General features: G+C 46.8%; 2 non-coding genes and 1 pseudogene across 2 annotated transcripts; all 3 read left to right on the forward strand.

The window, feature by feature from the left end:
* The first annotated feature begins 7100 nt into the window (after positions 1 to 7100).
* Positions 7101 to 9023, forward strand: LOC126877302 (small subunit ribosomal RNA). The gene has a single exon (XR_007694911.1). It is a non-coding gene; the product is annotated as a small subunit ribosomal RNA (ribosomal RNA).
* A 3359-nt stretch (positions 9024 to 12382) lies between these two features.
* LOC126877296 (5.8S ribosomal RNA) lies at positions 12383 to 12537 on the forward strand. Its single transcript, XR_007694906.1, has one exon. It is a non-coding gene; the product is annotated as a 5.8S ribosomal RNA (ribosomal RNA).
* Positions 12538 to 14474: 1937 nt separating this feature from the next.
* Positions 14475 to 17398, forward strand: LOC126877309 (large subunit ribosomal RNA; annotated as a pseudogene).
* The last annotated feature ends 656 nt before the right edge of the window (positions 17399 to 18054 follow it).

Raw genomic sequence — 18054 nt, forward strand, 5'->3', positions numbered from 1 at the left:
ACGTATCGAAATTTTGCGTGAAATCGTTACGTTTCGACGAAATCTAGTCGAAAGTAGCGATTTCACTTTATTTTTTTAAAAAATTTCATCCTCCGGACCAACGTGACCGGGACGTTGGAACTTAGAATTTTTTCGCACCGTTACGAAAGTACCGAAAGTTCAACTCGAAATAACTCGCCAAAAAGCGTTATAACGTATCGAAATTTTGCGTGAAATCGTTACGTTTCGACGAAATCTAGTCGAAAGTAGCGATTTCACTTTATTTTTTTAAAAAATTTCATCCTCCGGACCAACGTGACCGGGACGTTGGAACTTAGAATTTTTTCGCCCCGTTACGAAAGTACCGAATGTTCAACTCGAAATAACTCGCCAAAAAGCGTTATAACGTATCGAAATTTTGTGTGAAATCGTTACGTATCGACGAAATCTAGTCGAACGTAACGATTTCACTTTATTTTTTTAAAAAATTTCATCCTCCGGACCAACGTGACCGGGACGTTGGAACTTAGAATTTTTTCGCACCGCTACGAAAAGGCCGAAAGATCCCCTCCAAATAACTCGTTAAAAAGCGTTATAACGTACGAATATTTTTCAAGAAATCGTTATAACTCGATAAAATACGTCGGGATTAAGCGTTTATATCGTCGGCAGACGGATATAAAAACGTTTGGACCGACACGACCGGTCGTTGGAACATAGAAAAATTCCGAGCCGGTACGTTGGGACTTAGAAAAATTCCGAGCGCGAAAAAGTTTTTTCGAGTTTATTCGTTAAAAAGCGTTACAAGGTATGAATTTTTTTGCATAAATCGACGTAACTCGACGAAATACGTCGGGATTAATGGTTTATTTCCGTCCGAGAACGATTTTTAAAAACGGACCTATGCGGCCGGTCGTTCGTACTTAGAAAATTTTCGGACCGAACACTCTTTTTCGATTAATTCGTTAAAAAGCGTTATAACGTACGAATATTTTTCAAGAAATCGTTATAACTCGATAAAATACGTCGGGATTAAGCGTTTATATCGTCGGCAGACGGATATAAAAACGTTTGGACCGACACGACCGGTCGTTGGAACATAGAAAAATTCCGAGCCGGTACGTTGGGACTTAGAAAAATTCCGAGCGCGAAAAAGTTTTTTCGAGTTTATTCGTTAAAAAGCGTTACAAGGTATGAATTTTTTTGCATAAATCGACGTAACTCGACGAAATACGTCGGGATTAATGGTTTATTTCCGTCCGAGAACGATTTTTAAAAACGGACCTATGCGGCCGGTCGTTCGTACTTAGAAAATTTTCGGACCGAACACTCTTTTTCGATTAATTCGTTAAAAAGCGTTATAACGTACGAATATTTTTCAAGAAATCGTTATAACTCGATAAAATACGTCGGGATTAAGCGTTTATATCGTCGGCAGACGGATATAAAAACGTTTGGACCGACACGACCGGTCGTTGGAACATAGAAAAATTCCGAGCCGGTACGTTGGGACTTAGAAAAATTCCGAGCGCGAAAAAGTTTTTTCGAGTTTATTCGTTAAAAAGCGTTACAAGGTATGAATTTTTTTGCATAAATCGACGTAACTCGACGAAATACGTCGGGATTAATGGTTTATTTCCGTCCGAGAACGATTTTTAAAAACGGACCTATGCGGCCGGTCGTTCGTACTTAGAAAATTTTCGGACCGAACACTCTTTTTCGATTAATTCGTTAAAAAGCGTTATAACGTACGAATATTTTTCAAGAAATCGTTATAACTCGATAAAATACGTCGGGATTAAGCGTTTATATCGTCGGCAGACGGATATAAAAACGTTTGGACCGACACGACCGGTCGTTGGAACATAGAAAAATTCCGAGCCGGTACGTTGGGACTTAGAAAAATTCCGAGGGCGAAAAAGTTTTTTCGAGTTTATTCGTTAAAAAGCGTTACAAGGTATGAATTTTTTTGCATAAATCGACGTAACTCGACGAAATACGTCGGGATTAATGGTTTATTTCCGTCCGAGAACGATTTTTAAAAACGGACCTATGCGGCCGGTCGTTCGTACTTAGAAAATTTTCGGACCGAACACTCTTTTTCGATTAATTCGTTAAAAAGCGTTATAACGTACGAATATTTTTCAAGAAATCGTTATAACTCGATAAAATACGTCGGGATTAAGCGTTTATATCGTCGGCAGACGGATATAAAAACGTTTGGACCGACACGACCGGTCGTTGGAACATAGAAAAATTCCGAGCCGGTACGTTGGGACTTAGAAAAATTCCGAGCGCGAAAAAGTTTTTTCGAGTTTATTCGTTAAAAAGCGTTACAAGGTATGAATTTTTTTGCATAAATCGACGTAACTCGACGAAATACGTCGGGATTAATGGTTTATTTCCGTCCGAGAACGATTTTTAAAAACGGACCTATGCGGCCGGTCGTTCGTACTTAGAAAATTTTCGGACCGAACACTCTTTTTCGATTAATTCGTTAAAAAGCGTTATAACGTACGAATATTTTTCAAGAAATCGTTATAACTCGATAAAATACGTCGGGATTAAGCGTTTATATCGTCGGCAGACGGATATAAAAACGTTTGGACCGACACGACCGGTCGTTGGAACATAGAAAAATTCCGAGCCGGTACGTTGGGACTTAGAAAAATTCCGAGGGCGAAAAAGTTTTTTCGAGTTTATTCGTTAAAAAGCGTTACAAGGTATGAATTTTTTTGCATAAATCGACGTAACTCGACGAAATACGTCGGGATTAATGGTTTATTTCCGTCCGAGAACGATTTTTAAAAACGGACCTATGCGGCCGGTCGTTCGTACTTAGAAAATTTTCGGACCGAACACTCTTTTTCGATTAATTCGTTAAAAAGCGTTATAACGTACGAATATTTTTCAAGAAATCGTTATAACTCGATAAAATACGTCGGGATTAAGCGTTTATATCGTCGGCAGACGGATATAAAAACGTTTGGACCGACACGACCGGTCGTTGGAACATAGAAAAATTCCGAGCCGGTACGTTGGGACTTAGAAAAATTCCGAGGGCGAAAAAGTTTTTTCGAGTTTATTCGTTAAAAAGCGTTACAAGGTATGAATTTTTTTGCATAAATCGACGTAACTCGACGAAATACGTCGGGATTAATGGTTTATTTCCGTCCGAGAACGATTTTTAAAAACGGACCTATGCGGCCGGTCGTTCGTACTTAGAAAATTTTCGGACCGAACACTCTTTTTCGATTAATTCGTTAAAAAGCGTTATAACGTACGAATATTTTTCAAGAAATCGTTATAACTCGATAAAATACGTCGGGATTAAGCGTTTATATCGTCGGCAGACGGATATAAAAACGTTTGGACCGACACGACCGGTCGTTGGAACATAGAAAAATTCCGAGCCGGTACGTTGGGACTTAGAAAAATTCCGAGCGCGAAAAAGTTTTTTCGAGTTTATTCGTTAAAAAGCGTTACAAGGTATGAATTTTTTTGCATAAATCGACGTAACTCGACGAAATACGTCGGGATTAATGGTTTATTTCCGTCCGAGAACGATTTTTAAAAACGGACCTATGCGGCCGGTCGTTCGTACTTAGAAAATTTTCGGACCGAACACTCTTTTTCGATTAATTCGTTAAAAAGCGTTATAACGTACGAATATTTTTCAAGAAATCGTTATAACTCGATAAAATACGTCGGGATTAAGCGTTTATATCGTCGGCAGACGGATATAAAAACGTTTGGACCGACACGACCGGTCGTTGGAACATAGAAAAATTCCGAGCCGGTACGTTGGGACTTAGAAAAATTCCGAGCGCGAAAAAGTTTTTTCGAGTTTATTCGTTAAAAAGCGTTACAAGGTATGAATTTTTTTGCATAAATCGACGTAACTCGACGAAATACGTCGGGATTAATGGTTTATTTCCGTCCGAGAACGATTTTTAAAAACGGACCTATGCGGCCGGTCGTTCGTACTTAGAAAATTTTCGGACCGAACACTCTTTTTCGATTAATTCGTTAAAAAGCGTTATAACGTACGAATATTTTTCAAGAAATCGTTATAACTCGATAAAATACGTCGGGATTAAGCGTTTATATCGTCGGCAGACGGATATAAAAACGTTTGGACCGACACGACCGGTCGTTGGAACATAGAAAAATTCCGAGCCGGTACGTTGGGACTTAGAAAAATTCCGAGCGCGAAAAAGTTTTTTCGAGTTTATTCGTTAAAAAGCGTTACAAGGTATGAATTTTTTTGCATAAATCGACGTAACTCGACGAAATACGTCGGGATTAATGGTTTATTTCCGTCCGAGAACGATTTTTAAAAACGGACCTATGCGGCCGGTCGTTCGTACTTAGAAAATTTTCGGACCGAACACTCTTTTTCGATTAATTCGTTAAAAAGCGTTATAACGTACGAATATTTTTCAAGAAATCGTTATAACTCGATAAAATACGTCGGGATTAAGCGTTTATATCGTCGGCAGACGGATATAAAAACGTTTGGACCGACACGACCGGTCGTTGGAACATAGAAAAATTCCGAGCCGGTACGTTGGGACTTAGAAAAATTCCGAGCGCGAAAAAGTTTTTTCGAGTTTATTCGTTAAAAAGCGTTACAAGGTATGAATTTTTTTGCATAAATCGACGTAACTCGACGAAATACGTCGGGATTAATGGTTTATTTCCGTCCGAGAACGATTTTTAAAAACGGACCTATGCGGCCGGTCGTTCGTACTTAGAAAATTTTCGGACCGAACACTCTTTTTCGATTAATTCGTTAAAAAGCGTTATAACGTACGAATATTTTTCAAGAAATCGTTATAACTCGATAAAATACGTCGGGATTAAGCGTTTATATCGTCGGCAGACGGATATAAAAACGTTTGGACCGACACGACCGGTCGTTGGAACATAGAAAAATTCCGAGCCGGTACGTTGGGACTTAGAAAAATTCCGAGCGCGAAAAAGTTTTTTCGAGTTTATTCGTTAAAAAGCGTTACAAGGTATGAATTTTTTTGCATAAATCGACGTAACTCGACGAAATACGTCGGGATTAATGGTTTATTTCCGTCCGAGAACGATTTTTAAAAACGGACCTATGCGGCCGGTCGTTCGTACTTAGAAAATTTTCGGACCGAACACTCTTTTTCGATTAATTCGTTAAAAAGCGTTATAACGTACGAATATTTTTCAAGAAATCGTTATAACTCGATAAAATACGTCGGGATTAAGCGTTTATATCGTCGGCAGACGGATATAAAAACGTTTGGACCGACACGACCGGTCGTTGGAACATAGAAAAATTCCGAGCCGGTACGTTGGGACTTAGAAAAATTCCGAGGGCGAAAAAGTTTTTTCGAGTTTATTCGTTAAAAAGCGTTACAAGGTATGAATTTTTTTGCATAAATCGACGTAACTCGACGAAATACGTCGGGATTAATGGTTTATTTCCGTCCGAGAACGATTTTTAAAAACGGACCTATGCGGCCGGTCGTTCGTACTTAGAAAATTTTCGGACCGAACACTCTTTTTCGATTAATTCGTTAAAAAGCGTTATAACGTACGAATATTTTTCAAGAAATCGTTATAACTCGATAAAATACGTCGGGATTAAGCGTTTATATCGTCGGCAGACGGATATAAAAACGTTTGGACCGACACGACCGGTCGTTGGAACATAGAAAAATTCCGAGCCGGTACGTTGGGACTTAGAAAAATTCCGAGGGCGAAAAAGTTTTTTCGAGTTTATTCGTTTAAAAGCGTTACAAGGTATGAATTTTTTTACGGGAATCGTTCTATCTCTATTAAATACGTCGGGATTAAACATTTTTATCGATTTTTTCAAAAAATTAGCGTTCGTCGAACTGACACGACTGGGATATTTTTCTAATTTTTTCGTTAATTAACGTTACAAGGTATATATTTTTTTGCATATTTCTACTTATTTTAACGTATTGTAATTGATTATAAACTTATTTTTTGTCCGTATTCGATAAAAGAGTATGTTTACTGATGCAATTTTTCGGTGAAAAAAAAAATTAATTTTTTGGTAAAAATGCATTTCTATTATGTTAATAAAACGTCTGGTAATGTATTTCGATGGTTGGATATTGGCTTTGTATAGTAGTGATCGAGCGTTCGCGAGACTAAGTTCCAGCGTCCCTTCCGAACGGTACGTTGCTACGGAGGTTTTGCACCGTAAGCGCGCGGCCGCTAGCCCGGCCGGCGCCGGCCTTCCGGCTGGCGCTTTCGTATCTATAAGAGAGACGTCGAGCCGGACGGTTCGGTCGGAACAGCGTTGAGCGCGTGGCTATTCTACGGCCTCGGTTGAGAATTCAGTCACCGCTCCTCGAGTCTTAGTGTATTTTACGCTATTTCTCGACTGTTCCTCCGTTCTCGTTCTGGTTTTTTCTCTACACTGCTGCGCCGCGGGTCGCTGTCCTGGACGTAATGACCAAATATCGTGGCAAGGTTCCCCTGAGTCGGGAAGCTGGTGACCTGTGTGTACGTATTCTAACAAAAATTGTTAGATGCGTGTGTGCTTGTACTAACTGAGCATCGATTCATTCAAAAGAGTATAACCGTCTGCTTTCTATAAAAACTTCTGCTTTCGCAGAAGTATCCGATGAGGCGGTAGGAGCGTACTATCTTTGCGTAGTATGTCTTCTGCCGAAAATGTTCTACCGATTGAAAGAATATTCTTACGGTATGTCCAGCGCGACGCACTGGGATACGCGCTTGTTCGTTCAGCGTGAGGTGCGTATACGTGCTTTACCGCTAAGATATTCTAATAAGTCTTTTTACACGAAGACAGCATTATGGAAATGTTCCTTTAGAAGTACGATTCTAAACATTTTATATAAGACTATGAGAGAGAGAGAGAGAGAGAAGAGAGGAGGTGGAGTTGAGAATTACAAAGTGGCTGCGAGCGGCGTTCGAAGATTATTACTGAACTATGGGTGTATCTCGAACGTCGCTAGGAGATATATTTTATAGATATATCTATCTTAAGAACGAAAAGTCTCGTCGTACGGTGCTTACGTCCCACCTACGACACGAAGAGAACTTAAACGAAATTTATAAGAATTGTTATACGAATAAGATCCCTGGTTGATCCTGCCAGTAGTCATATGCTTGTCTCAAAGATTAAGCCATGCATGTCTCAGTACATGCCGCATTAAGGTGAAACCGCGAATGGCTCATTAAATCAGTTATGGTTTCTTAGATCATACCTACATTTACTTGGATAACTGTGGTAATTCTAGAGCTAATACATGCAAACAGATTCCGACCAGAGATGGTAGGAATGCTTTTATTAGATCAAAACCAATCGGTGGCGGATGGCTCGTCTGTCCGTCCATCGTTTGTTTTGGTGACTCTGAATAACTTTGTGCTGATCGCATGGTCATCTAGCACCGGCGACGCATCTTTCAAATGTCTGCCTTATCAACTGTCGATGGTAGGTTCTGCGCCTACCATGGTTGTAACGGGTAACGGGGAATCAGGGTTCGATTCCGGAGAGGGAGCCTGAGAAACAGCTACCACATCCAAGGAAGGCAGCAGGCGCGCAAATTACCCACTCCCGGCACGGGGAGGTAGTGACGAAAAATAACGATACGGGACTCATCCGAGGCCCCGTAATCGGAATGAGTACACTTTAAATCCTTTAACGAGGACCAATTGGAGGGCAAGTCTGGTGCCAGCAGCCGCGGTAATTCCAGCTCCAATAGCGTATATTAAAGTTGTTGCGGTTAAAAAGCTCGTAGTTGAATCTGTGTGTCACAGTGTCGGTTCACCGCTCGCGGTGTTTAACTGGCATTATGTGGTACGTCCTATCGGTGGGCTTAGCTCCTCGCGGGCGGTCCAACTAATATCCCATCGCGGTGCTCTTCACTGAGTGTCGAGGTGGGCCGATACGTTTACTTTGAACAAATTAGAGTGCTTAAAGCAGGCTACCTTCGCCTGAATACTGTGTGCATGGAATAATGGAATAGGACCTCGGTTCTATTTTGTTGGTTTTCGGAGCCCCGAGGTAATGATTAATAGGGACAGATGGGGGCATTCGTATTGCGACGTTAGAGGTGAAATTCTTGGATCGTCGCAAGACGGACAGAAGCGAAAGCATTTGCCAAAAATGTTTTCATTAATCAAGAACGAAAGTTAGAGGTTCGAAGGCGATCAGATACCGCCCTAGTTCTAACCATAAACGATGCCAGCCAGCGATCCGCCGAAGTTCCTCCGATGACTCGGCGGGCAGCTTCCGGGAAACCAAAGCTTTTGGGTTCCGGGGGAAGTATGGTTGCAAAGCTGAAACTTAAAGGAATTGACGGAAGGGCACCACCAGGAGTGGAGCCTGCGGCTTAATTTGACTCAACACGGGAAACCTCACCAGGCCCGGACACCGGAAGGATTGACAGATTGATAGCTCTTTCTTGATTCGGTGGGTGGTGGTGCATGGCCGTTCTTAGTTGGTGGAGCGATTTGTCTGGTTAATTCCGATAACGAACGAGACTCTAGCCTGCTAAATAGACGTAACTTATGGTATCTCGAAGGCCCCCGGCTTCGGTCGGTGGGTTTTTACTACCAACGTACAAACAAATCTTCTTAGAGGAACAGGCGGCTTCTAGCCGCACGAGATTGAGCAATAACAGGTCTGTGATGCCCTTAGATGTTCTGGGCCGCACGCGCGCTACACTGAAGGAATCAGCGTGTTTTCCCTGGCCGAAAGGCCCGGGTAACCCGCTGAACCTCCTTCGTGCTAGGGATTGGGGCTTGCAATTATTCCCCATGAACGAGGAATTCCCAGTAAGCGCGAGTCATAAGCTCGCGTTGATTACGTCCCTGCCCTTTGTACACACCGCCCGTCGCTACTACCGATTGAATGATTTAGTGAGGTCTTCGGACTGGTGCGCGGCCAATGTGATAAGCATTGCCGATGTTACCGGGAAGATGACCAAACTTGATCATTTAGAGGAAGTAAAAGTCGTAACAAGGTTTCCGTAGGTGAACCTGCGGAAGGATCATTAACGATACGATACCAAAAGAATTTGACTTGAACACATATAAAAACTATGAAATATATATCACAATGGTCGGTAAGGAGCCGTACTCCTCCTGTATCGACGAAAGTATATACGACGTATTAACAAGCTATATACTTTAACAAACGAAAACGCCAGGGAGCTTGGCAACCTCCGTTGGCACGAATAGAAATATTCTTAAGGAGGAGACGACCCTCCAGCTACGGAATTATACGAAGAGAAGGTGGCACTCTCTCTCGATCATCGGGATGAAGAGATATATATATACAAGTATAAAAACGAAATGCGAATGAAACTTATTCGAGGCGCCTGCGTGAGGTCGTAAACAGAAAGACCCGCCGTCTCCGAATAAAACATATAACATATAATATATATATATATATATGAAATTCTAATAAAAGGGAACTCTAGCTTCGAAAGAGCCAACAAAAGTTAAGGCTCGATATCAAACGAAAAAATTACGATGGAAACCAGGTGTAAAGAGAAATGCAGTCGTGGCGCCTGCGAGAGGCCGTACACAGAAAGACCCGCCGTCACGATCTCGTATTTCGTATTTGCATCGTGGAAACCGTACAAACGAAATATAAAAGTCCATGCAAACTAATAAGAAAATCTCTAAAGTGCCTCGTGTCGGAGTGATCATGCTCGCCTATTCTCTTCTATGTTTCGTGGTCTGTGTTGCGTTTGTTCTCCTCCTAGCAACGGGACATATCGAAGACTCCTCTTTGGGATCGAACGAAGCGTCTAGAACGAGTCGACGAGAGCGAAAGAACTTGTAGCGAGTCGCGCAGAGCGAAAGGATACCGATATACATCTTCGAAGGTTCTCTTCGAAGATCCATGGATACCTTCTGCGTCGACTTCTCTCGTCTCTTTCATCGAAACTCTCGTCGTTCTCGAAACGTGCTTCCTACCCAAAGGGCGTGTGCTCTTCGTATGTCGTTTCGTTCGAAATAACGAAACCACGTGTAACATACTCGTGGATCGGGTAACCTAGAACGAAGACGCATCGCGTGGATGTTGGCCCGCTATGCGACGATGACCGATGATGATGATGATGATGATGATGATATGATGATGATGTCGATGTCGACGACGACGACGATGAAGACGATGTGTAGCAACGATTCGTAACTAGTCTAGCCGAAGTTCGTTCAGAGGGGAACGCCGCCGGCTTCGAAGCCTCGATGTCGTGAGTCGGACACCCGTGCCGTCGCTAGAGTTTTTCAAACTCTGCTTCTGGATATTGGGACGAAAGACCGCTCGAGGACGACGACAGCCGTGCGTGCGTATCCCATCGAATTTTTTTTACACCACCTGAACGAGACTAAAGTTTCGTCTAGTTGATCGTCTACCGTCGCATAATGTATATTATATACCGTTCAGAGGGGACCGGCTGTCTATCCTCGTTGTCGTGAGTCGGACACCCGTGCCGTCGCTAGAGTTTTTCAAACTCTGCTTCTGGATATCGGGACGAAAGACCGCGCGAGGACGACGGATGCGAGTCCCATCGAATTTTTGACTTACACACTACCTGAACGAGACTTAAAGTTTCATATTATATACCGTTCAGAGGGGACCGGCTGTCTATCCTCGTTGTCGTGAGTCGGACACCCGTGCCGTCGCTAGAGTTTTTCAAACTCTGCTTCTGGATATCGGGACGAAAGACCGCGCGAGGACGACGGATGCGAGTCCCATCGAATTTTTGACTTACACACTACCTGAACGAGACTTAAAGTTTCATATAATATACCGTTCAGAGGGGACCGGCTGTCTTTCCTCGTTGTCGTGAGTCGGACACCCGTGCCGTCGCTAGAGTTTTTCAAACTCTGCTTCTGGATATCGGGACGAAAGACCGCGCGAGGACGACGGATGCGAGTCCCATCGAATTTTTTATTTAAACACTACCTGAACGAGACTTAAAGTTTCATATAATATACCGTTCAGAGGGGACCGGCTGTCTTTCCTCGTTGTCGTGAGTCGGACACCCGTGCCGTCGCTAGAGTTTTTCAAACTCTGCTTCTGGATATCGGGACGAAAGACCGCGCGAGGACGACGGATGCGAGTCCCATCGAATTTTTTATTTAAACACTACCTGAACGAGACTTAAAGTTTCATATAATATACCGTTCAGAGGGGACCGGCTGTCTTTCCTCGTTGTCGTGAGTCGGAGACCCGTGCCGTCGCTAGAGTTTTTCAAACTCTGCTTCTGGATATCGGGACGAAAGACCGCGCGAGGACGACGGATGCGAGTCCCATCGAATTTTTGATTTACACACTACCTGAACGAGACTTAAAGTTTCATCCAGTTTGTCGTCTATCATCTCATATATAATATACCGTTCAGAGGGGACCGGCTGTCTATCCTCGTTGTCGTGAGTCGGACACCCGTGCCGTCGCTAGAGTTTTTCAAACTCTGCTTCTGGATGTTGGGACGAAAGACCGCGCGAGGACGATGGATGCGAGTCCCATCGAATTTTTGATTTACAAGACACACACTACCTGAACGAGACTAAAGTTTCATCGAGTTTATCGTCGCATAACCCGTTCGGAGGGGACCGGCTGTCTATCCTCGTTGTCGTGAGTCGGACACCCGTGCCGTCGCTAGAGTTTTTCAAACTCTGCTTCTGGATATCGGGACGAAAGACCGCGCGAGGACGATGGCTGCGAGTCCCATCGAATTTTTGTTTTTTTTTTTTTTAAAAAAAAAAACACCACCCGAACGGAGATGTGTTCTATCTTTCGTCGATTTTTCATGCTTTCAGTCGGTCGCGTGGTCGCCATCCGTTCGGAGGGGATCGCCGGCTTCGAAACCTCGATGTCGTGAGTCGGACACCCGTGCCGTCGCTAGAGTTTTTCAAACTCTGCTTCTGGATATTGGGACGAAAGACCGCTCGAGGCGGACGGCCGCGCGAATCCCATCGAATCTTTACTATCACCCGAACGATGGAGAGATGCACGCGCGCTGTTTCTTGAATAATTGGACGAGAGAGTAGAATCAAACACATATATAACATGGGCTAGCCACCGTGCTTACTCGTTCGCGAGATCGTGTGCTGTACAGAGGATTCAGAATCGGGTGTATATATCCCCGTCGTTTCCTGACGAACGGAGCTTCGATCTCGATGGTTGTTATATATCATAATGTACTTTACGCCCGGCCGGCGAACGCGCGTATCTTCGCGCGTTCGTCGTTTTCTTTTTTTTTCGAACGTTTTTGTGTCGTCAATCCTATGGCGACTTCTGCGCGTTCGATTCCCGTTGGTCGAACGTGACGGAACTCGGCTTCGCTAGAACCGAGAAGAGTACATTTGAGTATTGAACTGTTGTAAATTTATAAAAGATTACCCTGAACGGTGGATCACTTGGCTCGTGGGTCGATGAAGAACGCAGCTAATTGCGCGTCAACGTGTGAACTGCAGGACACATGAACATCGACATTTCGAACGCACATTGCGGTCCACGGATACAATTCCTGGACCACGCCTGGCTGAGGGTTGCTCACGTAAACCTAAGACTGCTTGCGTTGCGTATCGTTACTCTCCGTATCTGTCTCTCTCTGTCCCTTCTTGCCTTAACAACCCGCCGTCGTTCTTCTTTATATAAGAGAACGTTTCAGAGTCGGACGAAGGTACAAGAACGAGGATACGAATAAGAGCGGACGGAGAGAACATACGCGACGTACGAGCGATTGTTGGACGCTCGTCGGCGTTCGTCGCGGTCGTGCAGAGACCGTGCAAGTCGTACGCATGCTCGATATATAATCTATCGTGTTCACGGGAGACTACGAAACTCTACCTCTGTCTCTCTCTGTCCCTTCTTGCCTTGACAACCCGCCGTCGTTCTTCTTAAAAATTATAAGAGAACGTTTCAGAGTCGGACGAAGGTATACGAAGGGATACGAATAAGAGCGGAGAGAACCGGTCACGGACCTGCGTGAGTGCTCGCGGCGTCGTGAGTCGTCCTTACGAGGGCGACCGCCCGCTTATGCACCGCTTCGTGTATCGGTTATCGAACGTATATACTCGTAGTGTTCTCCTCGTGACCGATTTTTTTTTCATATCAGGCGATATATGCTACGTTTGCCGGTGTTCGACGCACGAAGGTCCGCGCCCCCGACGTCGTCTTAAAAGAATATTATATTTGGCGAGACTGAGAGAGAAAGCAAATATGGGAACTCGGTCGAGAGAGGAGAGAAGAGAGAACCAAAAAAAAAACCTAAACTCGATGGCGTGCGAAACTTTGCCATAATCTACCGTCTTTTCTTAAGACTCTCGTACAGCCCCAGGGATCGAATGCCCACTCCGTCTCTTCGCGAAAGCGACTGACAACAACGAGGACCGTCGCATCGATGGGTCGTCGTTGCGTTTTACACGCTCTGTGCTTTTTTACAAGCCCCGAAAGTATCAGCCGTAGATCCGGGAACGCACACGCGAGATTTCTTCGAGCGCTCTGACGACTTAGGGAGGTATGATCCCCAGCGTCGCGCGGAGATCGGAGAGTACACGTACTCGTATCGGGACGAATTTTCCCCGTCGTCGTGTATCTCTCTGCCCGCGCGCCTGGCTCCCGAAAAGCCACGTTCGTCGGAAATCTTACATATTATATATGTAACGCGTGTGCGAACTAGCGTGTGTCTAAGATCGGCTATACACGGGTGCTGCTGTAACTACAAGCTCGAGGTGTTTTCCGCAGCGTTTCTGTACCCGAGGAAGATGCGCATGTGAGTCCGTTACGAAGTTGTTCGTACGGTCGTCGTCGTCGGAGAGATCGTAGACGAGGAAGAAGACGATCCCCTTTGGCGAGGCTCGAGAAAAAAACTTTGAGAGAGACGAGGTATACACGCGCGTACGACTATGTCGTGCGCGCGTGTGATTTTTTTTTTATGGCAATTCGACGCTTCGAGAATAGAGAAAAGAGAGTGTTGGTCATCCCATGCCTCTTCGTCGTCTATCGCTGGACCGCGCATCCTAACGTCGCGCCGGTCGTCCAGTCCCCGAACACACACACCCACCCGACGGTACGTCTCGCTCGCTTTTTCACTTGCGTGAGTTCCCGTACCGGGAACCGCTGGAATCGTCGAGAGAAGAGAAACGGCTGTAGGAGAAAAAGAGGACGGACGTTAAAAACCGGACGATCGTTACACGGATGTCTTGCGTGAGTCTTAGCTCGAACATGATACGACGAACGAAGTTTGGCACTTTGGCGAGATGCATAAAACGCTCGTACATACATACATACATATATATTGTATATCGAATAGAGAGTGTTCTCCTTCTATTCGAATTTTTTTTCTCTTTGAGGCGATTTTCGCACAGAGAAATACACACACACACACCACCTTCTCTCGCACCGAATCTTTCCGAGCTTTCGTTTTCTACGAGTCTACGCAAAACACGACACGAACGAATTTTCGTTTCGCGTCGTGACGTTGAAGCGACCTCAGAGTAGGCGAGATCACCCGCTGAATTTAAGCATATTACTAAGCGGAGGAAAAGAAACTAACAAGGATTTCCTTAGTAGCGGCGAGCGAACAGGAATTAGCCCAGCACTGAATCCCGCGGTTCCGCCGTTGGGAAATGTAGTGTTCGGGAGGATCCGATTGACCCGAGACGTCGAACCGCGTCCAAGTCCATCTTGAATGGGGCCATGTACCCACAGAGGGTGCCAGGCCCGTAGCGACCGGAACGCGTCCCGGGAGGATCTCTCCTTAGAGTCGGGTTGCTTGAGAGTGCAGCCCTAAGTTGGTGGTAAACTCCATCTAAGGCTAAATACAACCACGAGACCGATAGCGAACAAGTACCGTGAGGGAAAGTTGAAAAGAACTTTGAAGAGAGAGTTCAAGAGTACGTGAAACCGTTCAGGGGTAAACCTGAGAAACCCAAAAGATCGAATGGGGAGATTCATCGTCGACGGCGCCGGTTCCCGTTGATGAGCGATGCTCCGGGTGGGCCTTCGGGAGCTCACTAGCGAGGGCACGCCATCCTCGGTGTCGAACGCACCGGTGTCGTAGTCGTGCACTTCTCCCCTAGTAGAACGTCGCGACCCGTTGTGTGTCGGTCTACGGCCCGAGCGGGCGCCTGTCGCGTCGCTTCGGCGCACGCGTCAGACCCTCGGTCGCCCGGCCGACCGCACGACGGTACACTCACGGTATCGGGCCGCAACCAATCCATTCTCGAATGTGTGTGCGTCTAGACCGCCGCAAGCTTCGCCCTTACTCCGTAGTCTCGGACTTACGTTCCGTGCTCGGGTATGCGGCAGCTGTTAGCAGTGCGGATTTCTTGGACTGGCCGAGTCTCGAATTACCGGTCGGCGACGCTATTGCTTTGGGTACTCTCAGGACCCGTCTTGAAACACGGACCAAGGAGTCTAACATGTGCGCGAGTCATTGGGACATTTGAAACCTAAAGGCGAAATGAAAGTGAAAATCGGCGTTCGCGTCGATGGAGGGAGGATGGGCCGCGCAACTATGCGGCCTCGCACTCCCGGGGCGTCTCGTTCTCATTGCGAGGAGAGGCGCACCTAGAGCGTACACGTTGGGACCCGAAAGATGGTGAACTATGCCTGGTCAGGACGAAGTCAGGGGAAACCCTGATGGAGGTCCGTAGCGATTCTGACGTGCAAATCGATCGTCGGAACTGGGTATAGGGGCGAAAGACTAATCGAACCATCTAGTAGCTGGTTCCCTCCGAAGTTTCCCTCAGGATAGCTGGCACTCGACCGTTCTCATCGAACGCGTGCGAGTCTCATCTGGTAAAGCGAATGATTAGAGGCCTTGGGGCCGAAACGACCTCAACCTATTCTCAAACTTTAAATGGGTGAGATCTCTGGCTTGCTTGGATCATGAAGCCACGAGATATTGGATCAGAGTGCCAAGTGGGCCAATTTTGGTAAGCAGAACTGGCGCTGTGGGATGAACCAAACGTGGAGTTAAGGCGCCTAAGTCGACGCTTATGGGATACCATGAAAGGCGTTGGTTGCTTAAGACAGCAGGACGGTGGCCATGGAAGTCGGAATCCGCTAAGGAGTGTGTAACAACTCACCTGCCGAAGCAACTAGCCCTGAAAATGGATGGCGCTGAAGCGTCGCGCCTATACTCCGCCGTCAGTGGCAAGTGGGAAGGCACGCGAGTCTCGCGATCTCCTCGCGGGATCCGGGACCGTCCTTCATGAAGCTCTGACGAGTAGGAGGGTCGCGGCGGTGTGCGCAGAAGGGTCTGGGCGCGAGCCTGCCTGGAGCCGCCGTCGGTGCAGATCTTGGTGGTAGTAGCAAATACTCCAGCGAGGCCCTGGAGGACTGACGTGGAGAAGGGTTTCGTGTGAACAGCCGTTGCACACGAGTCAGTCGATCCTAAGCCCTAAGAGAAATCCTATGCAGATGAGGTGTCCTAAGATCATACACAAAAATCGCAACAACAAACAAATATATATATGAGCGAAAGATACACACCCATTGGGCGAAAGGGAATCCGGTTCCTATTCCGGAACCCGGCAGCGGAACCGCATACCATTCGGGCCCTCGTAAGAGTGTTCGTCGGGGTAACCCAAAATGACCTGGAGACGCCGTCGGGAGATCCGGGAAGAGTTTTCTTTTCTGTATAAGCGTTCGAGTTCCCTGGAAACCTCTAGCAGGGAGATAGGGTTTGGAACGCGAAGAGCACCGCAGTTGCGGCGGTGTCCGGATCTTCCCCTCGGACCTTGAAAATCCAGGAGAGGGCCACGTGGAGGTGTCGCGCCGGTTCGTACCCATATCCGCAGCAGGTCTCCAAGGTAAAGAGCCTCTAGTCGATAGATTAATGTAGGTAAGGGAAGTCGGCAAATTGGATCCGTAACTTCGGAATAAGGATTGGCTCTGAGGAGCGGGGCGTGTCGGGCTTGGTCGGGAAGCGGGTTTGGCTGACGTGCCGGGCCTGGGCGAGCTGAACGGGACGCGGCGTATCTATCTCTCTCGGGAGTGGATATCGTCGCGCACCCCGGATCCGAGCTCGGTCCCGTGCCTTGGCCTCCCGCGGATCTTCCTTGCTGCGAGGCTTCCGCGGCGGTTCTACCGTCGCGGTCGTTCTCTTCGGCCGCCATTCAACGCTCAGCTCAGAACTGGCACGGACTAGGGGAATCCGACTGTCTAATTAAAACAAAGCATTGCGATGGCCCCCAAGGGTGTTGACGCAATGTGATTTCTGCCCAGTGCTCTGAATGTCAACGTGAAGAAATTCAAAAAAGCGCGGGTAAACGGCGGGAGTAACTATGACTCTCTTAAGGTAGCCAAATGCCTCGTCATCTAATTAGTGACGCGCATGAATGGATTAACGAGATTCCCTCTGTCCCTATCTACTTCCCGCAGGGAGGATTCGCTTTTGCGAGTCTATGGGGGCTGGCAAACCCACGGTCCCGCAGCCAGGGAGGACCGTCGGGACAAGCGTCCCGCTTACGTGAGTCCTCTATGTACACCGCAAGGAAGGTTGCTGTGGTGTAAGACAAAGATCTTCCCCACGGAGCCTTGGGTAGTAGCGCACCCACGATCCTGAAGCCAAGGGTGAGACCGTCGGGAGAGCCGCCGAGGTACGTTTCCTCAACTCCCGCTTACGTGAGTCTCATCTGGGTCTGACCGCACGGTGTGCAGGTAAACCGTGCGGCAGAGACGTGGCGGTACATCCACACGCGCGGTCCCACCGTTGACATATGAACGGTACCACGGGCGGTCGAGTGTTAGCCCTGAGGGCGTAGCGAACCCTCGGCTCGACCAATTATGGGTATGGACTCGTGGTGGCAGTGGTTGTGGCCAAGTGCTGGCAAGAGGGCTGGTTTAAGGGGGACAAAGTCCTCCGAGTGGCCTTCGGCGGGTGAGCAGCGTCCCACCTGCTCCGGATACCGTCCCGGCAGACGGAAGGGCTTGGAAAGGGCCCCGTTCGACCTGAGACGAGAGTGCCTCCTGCGGGCGATTATTTGAGGTAACCGGTACTGTGTACCGAGTGCGCTGGTTGGGCGTATCCCAACTCCGATGGCTTCTAGGGTTGCCCG

This window comes from Bombus huntii, unplaced genomic scaffold (assembly GCF_024542735.1).
Source record: "Bombus huntii isolate Logan2020A unplaced genomic scaffold, iyBomHunt1.1 ctg00000143.1, whole genome shotgun sequence".
In the NCBI taxonomy this organism is placed as follows: Eukaryota; Metazoa; Arthropoda; class Insecta; order Hymenoptera; family Apidae; genus Bombus; species Bombus huntii.